A 13,344-nucleotide genomic window follows, 5' to 3' on the forward strand; every position below is an offset into this window, starting at 1 on the left:
GATCAAAATTCACAGTCACCTACTTTGCACAGATTTGCACAAAGTGAAAATCCTTGACACATACACAGCACCCTTTGACCAGCAAATTTGTTTCAGGCAAAAATAGATGCTGTGCCCTGTCTCCAGGGCCATCTTCCAGGGGGCTACTGGACACCAGAGGGATTCGAGTTCACCTAACACAAGTGACTTGGAGAGACGTGAAGACTTTTTGATTCACGTCCTCTTGGGGAGTTCCAAGAGGCTCTTCAAAATACATAGTAATTCTAGAAGTCCAGAAACTGAAGATTTGCACTGATGTTTGCACAGCTCAGGACAAACTCCTCCCAACTAAAAGTTATTCGGAAAAAGCATTCTCCTTTCACTGCTCCCTTCAAGAGCTTAAAGCGAAATCATCACAGGAACAAAACCCACCCGAGTCAAGAGCATGCTTAAGAGACAGTTGATTAGTCATAATAAAACCAAATGCTTACGCCAGATAACAGACACGTAAAACCCCTGCCACACACACCAAGCAAGATTTTTGCAATAAATAAATGACACAGTATTTCTTAAGAGTCACCCATTTTCGGTCTACCCTGGCAATAAAAAAGTAGTATCACAGTACACTATGTTACTGCTTGTTGTGTCAGGATTTGAAGGAACTTAGAATTAAAGGACAGCAGATCAAAATTAGTACAAATCAGCAATACAGAAGCCTGGAAGACAAGTACTGAGATTATTAAATAGCTGAATAAATGTGGCACAGGCTCTGCTTCTAATACAGCCACAATGCAAGCTACAGTTCTTGGGGAAAACTCCAAATGCAAAAACTACTCAGGAAGCTGTTCCATCTACACATCCTTCTCCCAGAACGAGCTGCAAATATTCTGTACACCCAGTGAGGAGAGGAAGAAAAAAAAAAGGGGGGGGGGAAGCTTGAATATTCATCTCATGCATTAGCTTTTCATGAGCCCTGAAAATTTACTACCCTTTAACCTTAACTCGTAGCAACATATTAAAGTTCTAAACCATCAAAGATGCTACCAGAGACTACGCTGACTTTAAGAGGCAGTGGAAAACACATCTATGCATTGCAAGTTAATACTTATTAATTTCTTCTATTCAAACGCTGCATATGATTTTTGTAGTTGAAGATTTTAGTTTTAGTCAAGCAAAGAGGGGAAAAGGTTTGCAACACCTCCATGAGAAAAACCAGCAGGCAGATTGCAACCAACCAGATACCCAAATAAATCCCTGGTAAAGTCTATGTTTGTTCAAGTAACTCATCCAGAGCGGAAAGAATTTGAGGAATACCTGCTTGATAGATAAAAATTCAAGTAAAATGATAACAGAAACACTTTTAACTGTTTACATTCAGTTTGTTTACAGCCTTTTTTTTTTTTAAACTGCTGTACCACATTAAGCACACTGACTCACTTCAAGAAAACTGCAATTCCTCACCCTAACTTTTAATGTGGACAGTGTTCTCCACAGACATCCTGTAATTCCTGTACCTTCACCTGAGCGGGTACTGCCTTTTCATGCTCAAAACACGCTCTGTGTATGCGGAAATTGAAACCCTGGCGGGTGAAACCTCCATCGTTACATCTCCACGCAACTTTCTCATGTTCTCAAGTTAGGAGCAGTCATCACGGCTGCAGAATGCACTTGGGAAAAGCACGTCTGGTGGTTATGTCAGAGGACAGCAAGTCTGGCATCGGACTTCTATTTCAAGCGATGCCAAGGACTGTGACCTTGAACGAGTCGCTCCACCAGACGTTAAGGTACAGACTTCATCCAATGTGCAAAGGAGGAGTTGTGATGCTTGGAAGTTTTAGGTTCTCCTTTCAAAAGGAAGGGGTTATTCTGAAGAAAGGAGGGTTTTCAAGTACAGGATTAATCATACTGTAGATTATTTTTTTTCTTAGCTCAAACTGATACATTTTCCTAGGAGAATGACAATACACAAGGCTTGTTACTATAGAACACTAACATTCAACAATTCAGTGTTAAGTACTGTTGTTTGTAATTATTCGTGTTTTTTTCCTCAAACATCACAACTGAAATTGGCTTGAAATGCATTCCCTGTCTTCTCTGCGCCACTTTCCTCCTGCTTTTCAGTGAAGTTAAATGTTCCCCACCCCCAGCCCAAAAGTCACACTTCCCAGTTTCACTTTTCGGTTGCAAAAGCATTCCAGTTCAGTGCTGCTGGGCCAGGGCTGATCCCTCCACCAACGAGGACATAAACCAACAATTTTTGATTAAAACAGAAAACATTCTTATCAGGCAATTCCCCTGCCTTGTTTCTTTTCTTACTTTTTTAAGTAAACAGGACCTAAGTTTAGAGCTAAAACTAATTTGACAGTGACCCTGTTACAACAACAGTCCTTCGAGTGCTCTACAGTCCGGTGCCAGTTCAAAGCTTCAATTCTGGCCAACTGACCACTGGAGAACTAAATTAATATTTCATTACTAAACTAAATTTAAATAAACCATTCTGGGTTGAACTCCACATCTTTTATCAGGAACACGAGGCTAAGCAAACACACTTTTTCCAGAAAAAAAGAACATCCATAAGTTCAAAAGCAAAGAGTAGGTTTCAACGAAGGCAAAAAATATTATTCAAGCATCCCAGTTAACCACAGAAGGTCACTGCCCCTCTGCTCGCAGCTCACCAGCAGAGAGGTACCTCCGTCTTCAGAGGATTTGTTTCAGCCCCTTTACACAACAGAGATTGGAGCTGCCAAATTATCAGAAAGAAATTTAAAGATCATTTCTCAAACATACAAATTTGATGTGACACCCCCCACCCCCCCGATCAATCCACAATCTTTATTTCTTTTTAACCACCAAAGTGCAGGCAACACCAGTCTTTAAACACAGGGCTGTGATTACAAGCTTCTGACAACACACAGGAGGAGAAGGTTGCCCTGTCCTTGCACGGATTCATCCGTCGTTCCAGACAGGGTTCCTTTATTTACAAAATTTGCGTGGCGGGACACAGCTTCACTCCCGGATTATTTTCTATTTCCAGGTAGCAAAGCTGTCCCCGAACAAACTGCACTATTTCACAGCTATCTATAGCACATACCAGGCAGCGAGTAATTTTAATCCCAAATCCTCTTCCCCCTTCATTATCCCCAAACTGACACCAACAGCTTTCAGAAAAAACATCTCTGACTGAAAAACTTCGATGAAACAGAGTCCACGGATTTAAAAAACACTAGATAATTCCTCATGCTAGAACATTAACCATATATGCTTTGTCACAGTCTCTACTTTTGCTCTTGCTATCAGCTAGAAAGGGCACACCCCCAAAAGCAGCACCTTTTGTTTGCATCTGGAAAATGTGAATCACTAAATCCCAGAACTCCAACAGCTTTACATAAATACATCTCAGCCAACGATCCAAATTTTAAAATAAATCTAGTTTTCATAATGCGTGTAAAAAAAAAAAAAAACAACCTCTGCCATTTCACCTGAAACCAACAAAACACCTTCATCAGCCCCTTCATACCCTTTTAGATTTGATTATTTACATAGTTCTGCTGGTGTCAATAGCAGCTCAACACAGGAGGCCGTTTTGGTGCTGTCATCTTACAAAGTCTGTGACTTCCCCACAAATTCCGTATCTGCCTTTCTTGCTTTCATACCACTTCACTCCCAGCAAATCTCCCAAAAGGAAAACAAGGTGTGAACAGATTTATTTGCCAAGTTAAGTATCCAGAACTTGTTCCACGTTCCTAAGCTTTGCTCAGAAAACATAACCTTCATAACTGGGAAAGAAAATATATGCAAGAATATAAACCAATGCAAAAAGCAGCCTCTAATTTGAGATATTCAGTTCATATTAAACTAATCAAGCCTATTAATCTATAAAAAAAAAAAAATCATTTCAGGCACTTTAAAAGGCTTTTTTTTTTTGCAGTAAATCCTGGTTAACTTTTTTTTAAAGTTTTCCCCTACATACTCAAAGCTTAATAAAGAAGTTTAGTTTGTTTCGTTTGATGGTTTTTTTAAGTTTAGTAAGCATTTACAGAGCTGAGAGTCACCCCAAGAACAAGATTACCAGAATGAAGAAAGTGATGCCGCTTACAGATATTTTTTTTTTCTTATTTTGAAGAGTTCTGTAACTGCATTTTATTGACCAGCCACTGAGTGCTAGCCTTCGTGTAGTTCAGCGATGGTCTATTTTCCTATATCAATTACTAAGAAATTTGAAAGTGAGAACTGAGCTTTACATCACAAGTTCTCACACTCCCACTGAGCAGCTACTACAACTGAAAAACTGCAGAATCTCAGTATTACAGCACAAGCAGGGGGAGAGAGAGAGAGAATGAAGGAGGGGAGAGAAGAAATCATGAAGAGACCACACACAAGCTCCTCTGTCCACAGAGTGGCAGAAGCTACATTGAAATTAATGTCACCAGCCTTAACCTGTGTTACTGAAATTATAGCCGATTGGGAAGGAAGATTTCTTTGAAGAGAGAAAGAATATTAAAAACTTAAATTCTAAACTCTAGTTTTCCTCCGAGACTCAAAAGAAACCTCCAGTATTCTGAGAGATTTCTGATTAATGCTTCTACCCATATCCCTAGTCTCATCTCAGCAGAATCTATAGTATTTCATGACTGACACAGACCAATAGACAGAGAGATGCTCTTAGGATGGCTGCATTTCAGTAACAAGAGCACAAATTCGGATCACTTTCTCCATTTAAAACCATTTCCAGTCTCCCAGTTACAACGAGAACAGGTCTACTCCATGCACCTCAAATACCCACGGCATTTTGTTTTGTTTAGCTGAAACAAAAAAGCACTTTTTGTAGATGCTGGTATTCCAAGCTAAACTATCCAATGCATGGTTACTCATAAAAGTTTGTGTAATGAAAAGTCACATACCAGGAGTTTACATCTGTATATACACAGTCAAAAGTGCATTCCTCACCTGTATTTATAAACAAAAGCGCTAAAGGAAAAGTTTAACAATGGGAAGTTTTTCCTTTTAATCCACAGCCCCTTTGCTGTACTACTGGGGCGGGACAGCAATTCCCCACCTCCCAGCCAAGGCTAAATGAACACAGACTTAGAGGCTTCCCTGCACCCCAGGCAAAAAGGTCACACACAAACAGCTTAGGATTTCCAAACATTCAGAGCCACAGACCAGGTTTCAGCCCCGGATCTCAATTCCTTGTGTTTCAAAGCAAATCATAACATAATCCCCTAAATCCTTTGAGTTTCCCAGGCTGTGTTTGTTAAAAAACAGAGCACAAATAGAACTTTCTAGGGATTTTGTGCCTGTACTTTGACTACCTCCAAATTAATAAAAACATTCTGTCTTCAGAAGGACTGTTTACTGAAGATGTTTACTGAATCAGAGGGACAAAATAACTGAAAGAGAAAAATTGGCTTTTCACCATGACAAATACTTTGTGGGAAACGTTGATCATCTTTTTCCTTTCAAAAAGATATCTGAATACATTGTGTAGTACACCAATACCCCAGGGCTGATGTGAATATAAAAGTCATCACTGAGATTACAGACTGATCCTTACCAACGGTCAAATTCTCCTCCTCCATAGATACAATGGGGCAGAGGACCTTAACCCAGCTGGTACAGCTAGCATATTGAAAAGATGCACAGAAACCTCAACTAATCTTTCCTCTTTTCTGGAAATTCACACTCTCTGGGATAAACAGCTGTTTAATCTCCTACTCTCTTACTGAGGACAGTCTTCCTACGACTTCATGCAAAGGCCCTATTTCACATAGATTTAAACATTACCATGACATTCTTGTCCCTTTCTGCCTCCAGGAAATCTGAGCCATTTGTAGAAAGCATTCCTACTGTTTCCCTCCTCCTCCTCTACTACAGCAAGCTGCTACAGCACTAGAAATACTGCATTTAAGTGCATACAAATTATGAAGGCTCCCGAGGATATCAAAAATCACCACTCCAAAGCAGTTAGTGGCAGCGACAGAAGCCACAGCCATCTTTCTTCTGCTGAAGGTCACCAGCCCAACTGCAAGGATGAGGGAGGAACTGCAGGAACACTCCCAACCCTCTGCAGAAGCCAGGGCCAGTCCTGCTCTTCCCATCACTCGGGAGGTTTAGACAGACCTGACGGAGTTTGCCTGGAGGAAGTGAGCACTCCAATTATTCCACCAGCTCTTGAGAGGAGGTGGAGCAACTGCTGGCACAGGAGCAATAGAAAACAGCTGGGAATCAGCAAAGTCTCAACAAGCACAGGATGTAGATGGACAACAGCTAAATTCATTTACTGAAATGACTTAAGCTCTTTTGTAAGCTTTAGCACTGGCCTCAGATATGCCAGACGATACCCTGGTTACTCAATCTCAAGCGTTCCAGGCAAGGGAGAAGCAAAACATCCAACACCCTCCCCTTCTGCACCTCCTCCCACCCAACCCCCAAAAATCCAATCTTACAGACTGAAGGCAGGTTTAGGGTTTCACCAAGTGGGAGGGGGGGAAAAAGAAAAGAAAAGAAAAAAAAAAAAAAAAAAAAAAAAAGAAAAAAAAAAAAAAAAAAAAAAAAAGAAAAAAAAAAAAAAAAAAAAAAAAAGAAAAAAAAAAAAAAAAAAAAAAAAAGAAAAAAAAAAAAAAAAAAAAAAAAAGAAAAAAAAAAAAAAAAGAGTTGGCAATTCCCTCCATACTACATCCTGAAAAGGACTTATTTAAAAGCCTTCAAAAACCCCGTAAGCTATTACATCAGTGAGAGGTAACTCATTACCTTGCTTAGCAAAGTCAAAGGTAGCCAATTTAGGCCGTCAAAATTTCCGCTGATAGTTAACCCTCACTTTCATGGCATTTGGAAGCAAACAATATCTGTGCCAGACAGCAGGGGCTGCAGAGCAGTAATCCAAGCTGGACGTACAACCTGTCTTAGTGAGAACTCTGTGCACAAGCTGAGATAACTTGAATTTCCTCCAGCTCAGCTGCAACCTGTCATCCTTTTTACCAATACACCTACCTGACCACCCCCCCAATATAATCATTATTTTATAATGTTGCAGGAAGCCTTAAAGTGACAGCTACATTTGATATAAGTAACTGACTTGTTTGTGAACAAGCCTGTTTACCCATTTTATGACAGAGCATGGCAATAATAACCACAGCTCAGTATGATTTAGAAGGTTCCAACATTAGAGTGCTTCTTCTACCCTAAATGGTCCAAACTTTGAAATTCCCTCTCTAAAGCAGACTTGTGCTTGGGAAGCCTTAGGAAGAAGATTACTCCTAGGTGGTATTTCGGTAACAGCAGCGTTTTTACTACACTTATCTCCTACTTCTGCCTGACACGTCTTAACTAAATTTAACCCACTAATCCTAACACACCTGAGAGAGACAGCAGCGGCTAACACTATCACTCCTACCTTAAACAGGAAAGCAAACCACGAAGTAAGATTACTCAGATTAAGTGATTGACTTGAGGTCACAGGAAGTATGTTGTCTGCCCCGAATTTGAGTCCTGGACGTCCCAACCTCCAGTCCTGAGCTTGAACTACCAGACCCCTCTGGCTTTTTGCAAGCCACCGTGGCAACTGGACATCTCCTTTCCCCTTTCACTTCTCCGCACACACTCATGCATACTTGCCTCTGCATTTCAGATTTAGGGGCTGTGGCTGCCTCTGTTCCTATTCCTTGGGCCAACACGTGCTGGGAGGAAGAGCCACCCAGCTGCACCGTCCCCTTCCCCTCCTAGCAGCCACCCAGTAGCCACAGGGGAGGAACAAGGAAACATCAGCAAGCCCACTTAGCATGGTTTGAAGGAACTTACTGAAGTTTCCACCAGCAAGATTTTTTGGTGGTTTTTTTTTTTTTAAACCATTAGGAAAAAGAGATACTGGCAACATCTTACAGCACATCACCTTGCAGCAAGAGTCCAAAGGGCAAAGCAAAACCACTTATTTCTAGGATGCAAGGAGGGGGAAAGGGCTCAAAGTCTGGAGCAGCAGCATCATTCAATACATAACCACCATTTCAAGTCACCTTGGAAGAGACAAGAGACCACGTCCACCACAGCATTCCACCATATTGAAGGACCAGAGGAGGTGACCAGAGGAGTCGCTGGTTGGGACCAGAAGTATAAGCAACAATTAAAACAGAGTAACACCAGACATGATCGATGACTACTAGCCTGGAATTGCTCAGCCCAGAAAACTGGTAGTCTTTCAGGTGACAGAGGATAATTAAAATAGAAGAGATTCACTAGATTAATCACCTTTCACATGATATAAAAACATTTAAATTTGTGTGCATATTTATGTGAGTATTTCTTTTCAAATATCCAAAATGAAGGTGCCTGCAATCATTACACAAACCTGCCCTACACAGAGGGGGTACCCTCAGGAACAGGAATCCAATAGTCTGTGCTGAGGTCCACCAGCTACGTCAAAATTCTTTAAGCTTAGAAGGTTGCCTACAAAAGGAAAATGCTGTGCATCAAAACAGATGTCAGCTTTTGCTTCTTGCCTGACAGTGATGTTGTTCTTCCCTGTAAGGGCTGTCAGGCAAGTACTGTTCCTTGGCTACAGGCGCAGTCGGAGAGATACCCCGAAGTCCCTGTTGGAAGGGAACACTGCAATAGTACAACCACGCAGCCCAAAGCGGCACTCGGATATGCCAGAAAGGTTCTACTGGACAAGATTCATAATGAAACTAGATTTATTTTTTTTAAAAGACCCTTCTTGTTTCTGCTTGAACTCACAGGAATGAAGATTTTAAAAACTTTCCTCAAGAGACAGACCACATATGTTATATTCCTAAAGGAGAAGGGTGTATATTTTATTCACTAGCCGCCCTTTTTCTCTCACCTCTTTTCCATTCCCTTCCCTGCCAAAGCATCAACATCATAGGAAAAGTAAGTCCCTAATACTGAGTTTCATCAAGTAGTCACCTGCACGACACCATGCCAGAGGCTTTACTGCATTCTTTACAAGTAATAATCGCAATTATTGAGACTGGTCAAAGTCATATAGAAATCACAGCTCTGAAAGTCACCAGAGATACAGGTATTTTCTCACTTTTTAACTTGTTCCCCTTTTATTTTTCATAATGGCATAAGACAGAATTTTTTAAAATCACTGATTTTAGTGCTGTCTCATGTGTAGTTGCTATGGATGCAGTATGTTGCTCAGATGCTAATAGTTTGACTGTTGACTCTTACTTGACTCATGCATCCTAAAAATGTGGTGCTGCTGGAAACCCTTATCCTCAAGTGTAAGGGAAGCTGGGACCATACAGGATCCAGCACTAATTCTGAAAATTCATGGTTCATCTTCAACAAATTATTGTGGTGTAGACACTCTTGGTGTAGAATTTTAAACATGAGGAAGGAGTACGCTTTAATATTAAAAATTCAAGAGCTTAACACTTTTCCACATATTTTTAATTCAAATCTGCTGGAAGAACCAAAAACAAAAAAATACAAACAGCTTTTCTCTTGCCTGATGCATCTTAGTCCAATAGCTTCCTGCTGATTTCTGTAGTTAAATGTTTGACCCTTGCCAGGAATGGGACCCAAAGTGAAAAGAGTCATAGTTTGCCAAGTGAAGCAGAATCCACAAACAAGCATCTCACTCTGGCTACAGATTGCTTCCTTTCAGAAATTTAAGAGGGAGAAGGGAAGGAAGCCATACTGTGGTAAGTCCATGTATTCTTGGGAAATGCTATTATTTACAAAACAGACATTAATGCACAAATATGTATTAGTGAAGAGAGGAAGGCACCCAACTTACTCTCCAAGGTCTAGTGTGTGTTTTTCATCTCATGTCCCCCCACCTTCCCCAGCAAGCCTAGTGTAGTAAGTTTGCTTATCTTGTAGTGCATTACCACTGCTGACACTGTCTAAGCAGAGAAAGTAGCCACAGAAAAAAATTAGTTTCTCAAGATAAAGTCTTTTCATTGTGTACACACTGTCAAATTGTACAAGTCCACTGGAAAATAATGTGCATTATTTATTATACATAACACTAGGAAATCTGTAACACTTACAAAGACCATTATGATGCCATTAAAAAGATTTCATGTTCAGCTTTCTAGGCATCTTGGGCACACAGCCATCGCTACAATAATTATTATATTTATCACTATGTAAACTAACTGTAATGCTTCATTAAGATAGAGAAAAATGATATCACTGAGGTCCCTGCAAGAGGCAGTAACATTCCCCTCAGTTATACGTAGGTTTCCTCTCTGCAATCACTTGCTGCATCTACTGAACCGCTCAAGATTTTTATTCTGGTAAAACAAGACAGCAACACGTGCTAAAGAGGGTCCTGAGCTACGATGTATGGCCTGCAAAGGCATTTCTGGAGTAACTGCGCATACTGGACTCTGCTGAACACCATGGTATATAGTTTTACACTTGGGTGCTGTACTGCTCATAAAAAAAGCCCCAACCTATAGCTATACGTCTTTTAATACCAAAAATTCTTGACAGATGCCTTTTAAGAAGCGAGGGCAGTCTCCATGCTCTGAACACACACATGTACATCCACGCTGCACTGGGAAAACAACAGTGCTGGCCCCCAATGGGTTAAAAACAAGAGTGATGGGCATGGAAAGCCACAGCTTCCTGCTATCTATGTGACCTAACCGCCCAGCAGGCACAGGCAACTATTGTAAACTAAACTGTCCTGACACATGCATCTCGTTTGAATCAGAAGGATCCCTTCTAACATGGAAAACTACTGACGTGGACTTGGACGTAAGCTATAAGCCTTGGAGAGATTTCAAACACGTTTGACACTGACGCGGTACTAATTGTTCAAAAACTCTTAAGATCCACAGGGACAAAGAGTTGCCGGGAAAGCCTCACTCTCCCTTTTGAGTTTGTGCAACTGGAGCCTTCAAACACAGTGACATTTTCCGACCAAAAAAAAAAAAAAAAAAAAAAAAAACAAAAAAAAAAACCCCACTGTGGTTAGGAAAAATAAATAATTCCGTTATCTCTGATGAATTTCTGCCTCTGGGACCCTAAAAAAAAATGAAATTTCCCAAAAAAAAAAAAAAAAAAAAAAAAAAAAAAGCAACCAAAAAACCCCACTGGTGTGTTCTCAGTTTTCCTTCTCCCTCCCCAGAAGATTCTGGAATACGTCAGAGAACAGACTGAGCTCTTTGCTGGTGGATTTTCAAAACCACTTGACACCGGGTCTTTTTCATTCCTTGCTAAGTGATAGGGACAGTCACCAAACACAGCTGCAGGACACTGAGGCCTCGGTGGCTGACCTTACAGGCTGGTCATTCTCCACACGAGTTCCACCTGTTTATTAAATTGATCGATTAAAAAAAGTGTAGCTTCTAAAAAAGCATTTATGAACATGCCACCTTTGGAATTTTATGTGATTAGAAGGGAGTTGGTGAACAAAGATACAGGAGGCAACTGTCTGAATCACACCAGCATCAGTTAACTGTGTCTTCTGCACTAATACAGTTTATGTCAGCACACCCACCATAGGATACTGGATCTGCTCGAATTTATGTTAATAGTAATGGCAGAGATGTTTACTGCTCCCACATCCAACCATCAGAAAGACCCAACTCATTTTTTTCTTTAAAGGTTCTTATCTAAAAACTGTTGTCCAGCTTCTAAAGCAGGATTCAAACAGCTCGAGAGTCAGCAAGAACTGCGGTAATTTCCATTTATGACCAGGAGAATTTACACTCAAAATTAAGTCAATGTGGCAAGATAAGAGAGAGAGTAGCCACCCAGATCCAGATCAACTGGCCAGTAAAGCCCTGTCACTACAGATAAGGCTCATTTAGGAAATGCAAGCACACAGGAGAAATGGGGATTTGCAGCGTGGGGAATTCTTGAGGAGTGACGGTTTTAAGCCTTTAAAGACAGGAAAAACAGGAGGGGTGATAAGCGCTGCAGTTCTTCCCTGCCCGCGCACAGTAAACACTTCTAACCAGGCCACAGTGATTAAGCTTTTCCAAACTGACTAGATTATCAGAGAAGGATGGGAAGATGCTTCCTGCCTCGAGTCAACCCTCCTCATTACTGTCAGAGAGGAGAAAGGATCAACCTCAGCGTATTTTGTTACAGGGAGCATTACGCCGCACAACACCGAGCGCCTACCCCGGCCGACAAAAATCCGATTTATTTCATTTCATTCTGCATGAAAAGAATAAGGACAGAGGGGTGTTTCTTTTCCAGAGGGAGAAGAGGGAAGACGATGTAAATTTCAAGCACATGATGCAAAACAAAGAGCTCAAGTACAATCTGACCCCACAGCCTGCAGAAGGCAGACCCAATTCCTATATGGGCCACGGAACGACAGCATCCCCATTCCTGCATTTGGGCCTCTCGTGCATTTCCTTACTCAAACCCCAAATGGTACTTTACAGTCAAATACTATTATTTACTGAGGAATGCAAGACCTAAAGAATAAGACCAAGATTCCATAAACATTCTTGCTTTCAAGGGCGGGATTAGAGAAGCAGCAACGTTATGGGTGTTTCTACAGCCTTTCCATCAAGAGAGGCACTCGGGCAGGAATCAAAATGCAGAGCCCACGGGGACATGCCACACGCCATGCAGCAGGAGTGGGGTTTTGTCCAAGAGAGAGCACTACCAGGAAAAAAACCACTGCAGTGTCGGCTACAAGCACGAGACACATGCAAGAAAGCAGTGCTCAGTTCTTATAAATGAGAAGAAAAAAAATAAAATACACACTCTGAGGTCACAGATAAAATGGTTATGTTTCAGGCTGAGAGCAGCACACAGAATAAGCTCATTATCTACCCCAGGACAGAAAATTCCACATGTCTCTGCTCTAAATCCTGCAGTCTAGGTAAATTGCAACACACTATTTTCTAAGCAAAATACATAATGCCAATACCATGATTATTTTTTTTTTTCAGTAAAATTATCAGTAAAAATACAAGAGAAACACTGGAGGCTTTAGAAAATCTATCTTACTGCAATCTAAGTCTCTTCCAGCCTGACACCGCAGCGATGGGGATGTGAGAATACACACACACGCGCTGCACAGCCCTCCAACTGCACTGCTTTCTTCAAGGTGACAAAAAAAACGTCACTGTGACCTGGAGTTACTGCATATCTGCTGCATACCACATCTGCATTTAAAAAAAAATGGTGATTATCAGTGATAAAGTATGACTGTGTCCAGCAGGGCTTCTGCCTGCAAATGGTGATTATCAGTGATAAACTATGACTGTGTCCAGCAGGGCTTCTGCCTGCTAGGCTGCTGGTTCACTCTAACACTGAACTGCTGGAGCCTCCCTGCTCCCTGCCGCGCGGATCTGGGTGATGCTGCGGAGCAGGGACATCTCTGACGCTGCACTCAATGAAAGCAGCAGGATCTGAGATAGAAAAGAA

General features: G+C 41.2%; 1 protein-coding gene across 1 annotated transcript in view; it reads right to left on the reverse strand.

The window, feature by feature from the left end:
- The window catches only part of IGF1R (insulin like growth factor 1 receptor), a 151,994-nt gene that overhangs the window by 109,599 nt on the left and 29,051 nt on the right, over positions 1-13,344 (reverse strand). The window lies entirely within an intron of this gene.

This window comes from Calidris pugnax, unplaced genomic scaffold (assembly GCF_001431845.1).
Source record: "Calidris pugnax isolate Ruff unplaced genomic scaffold, ASM143184v1 scaffold70, whole genome shotgun sequence".
In the NCBI taxonomy this organism is placed as follows: Eukaryota; Metazoa; Chordata; class Aves; order Charadriiformes; family Scolopacidae; genus Calidris; species Calidris pugnax.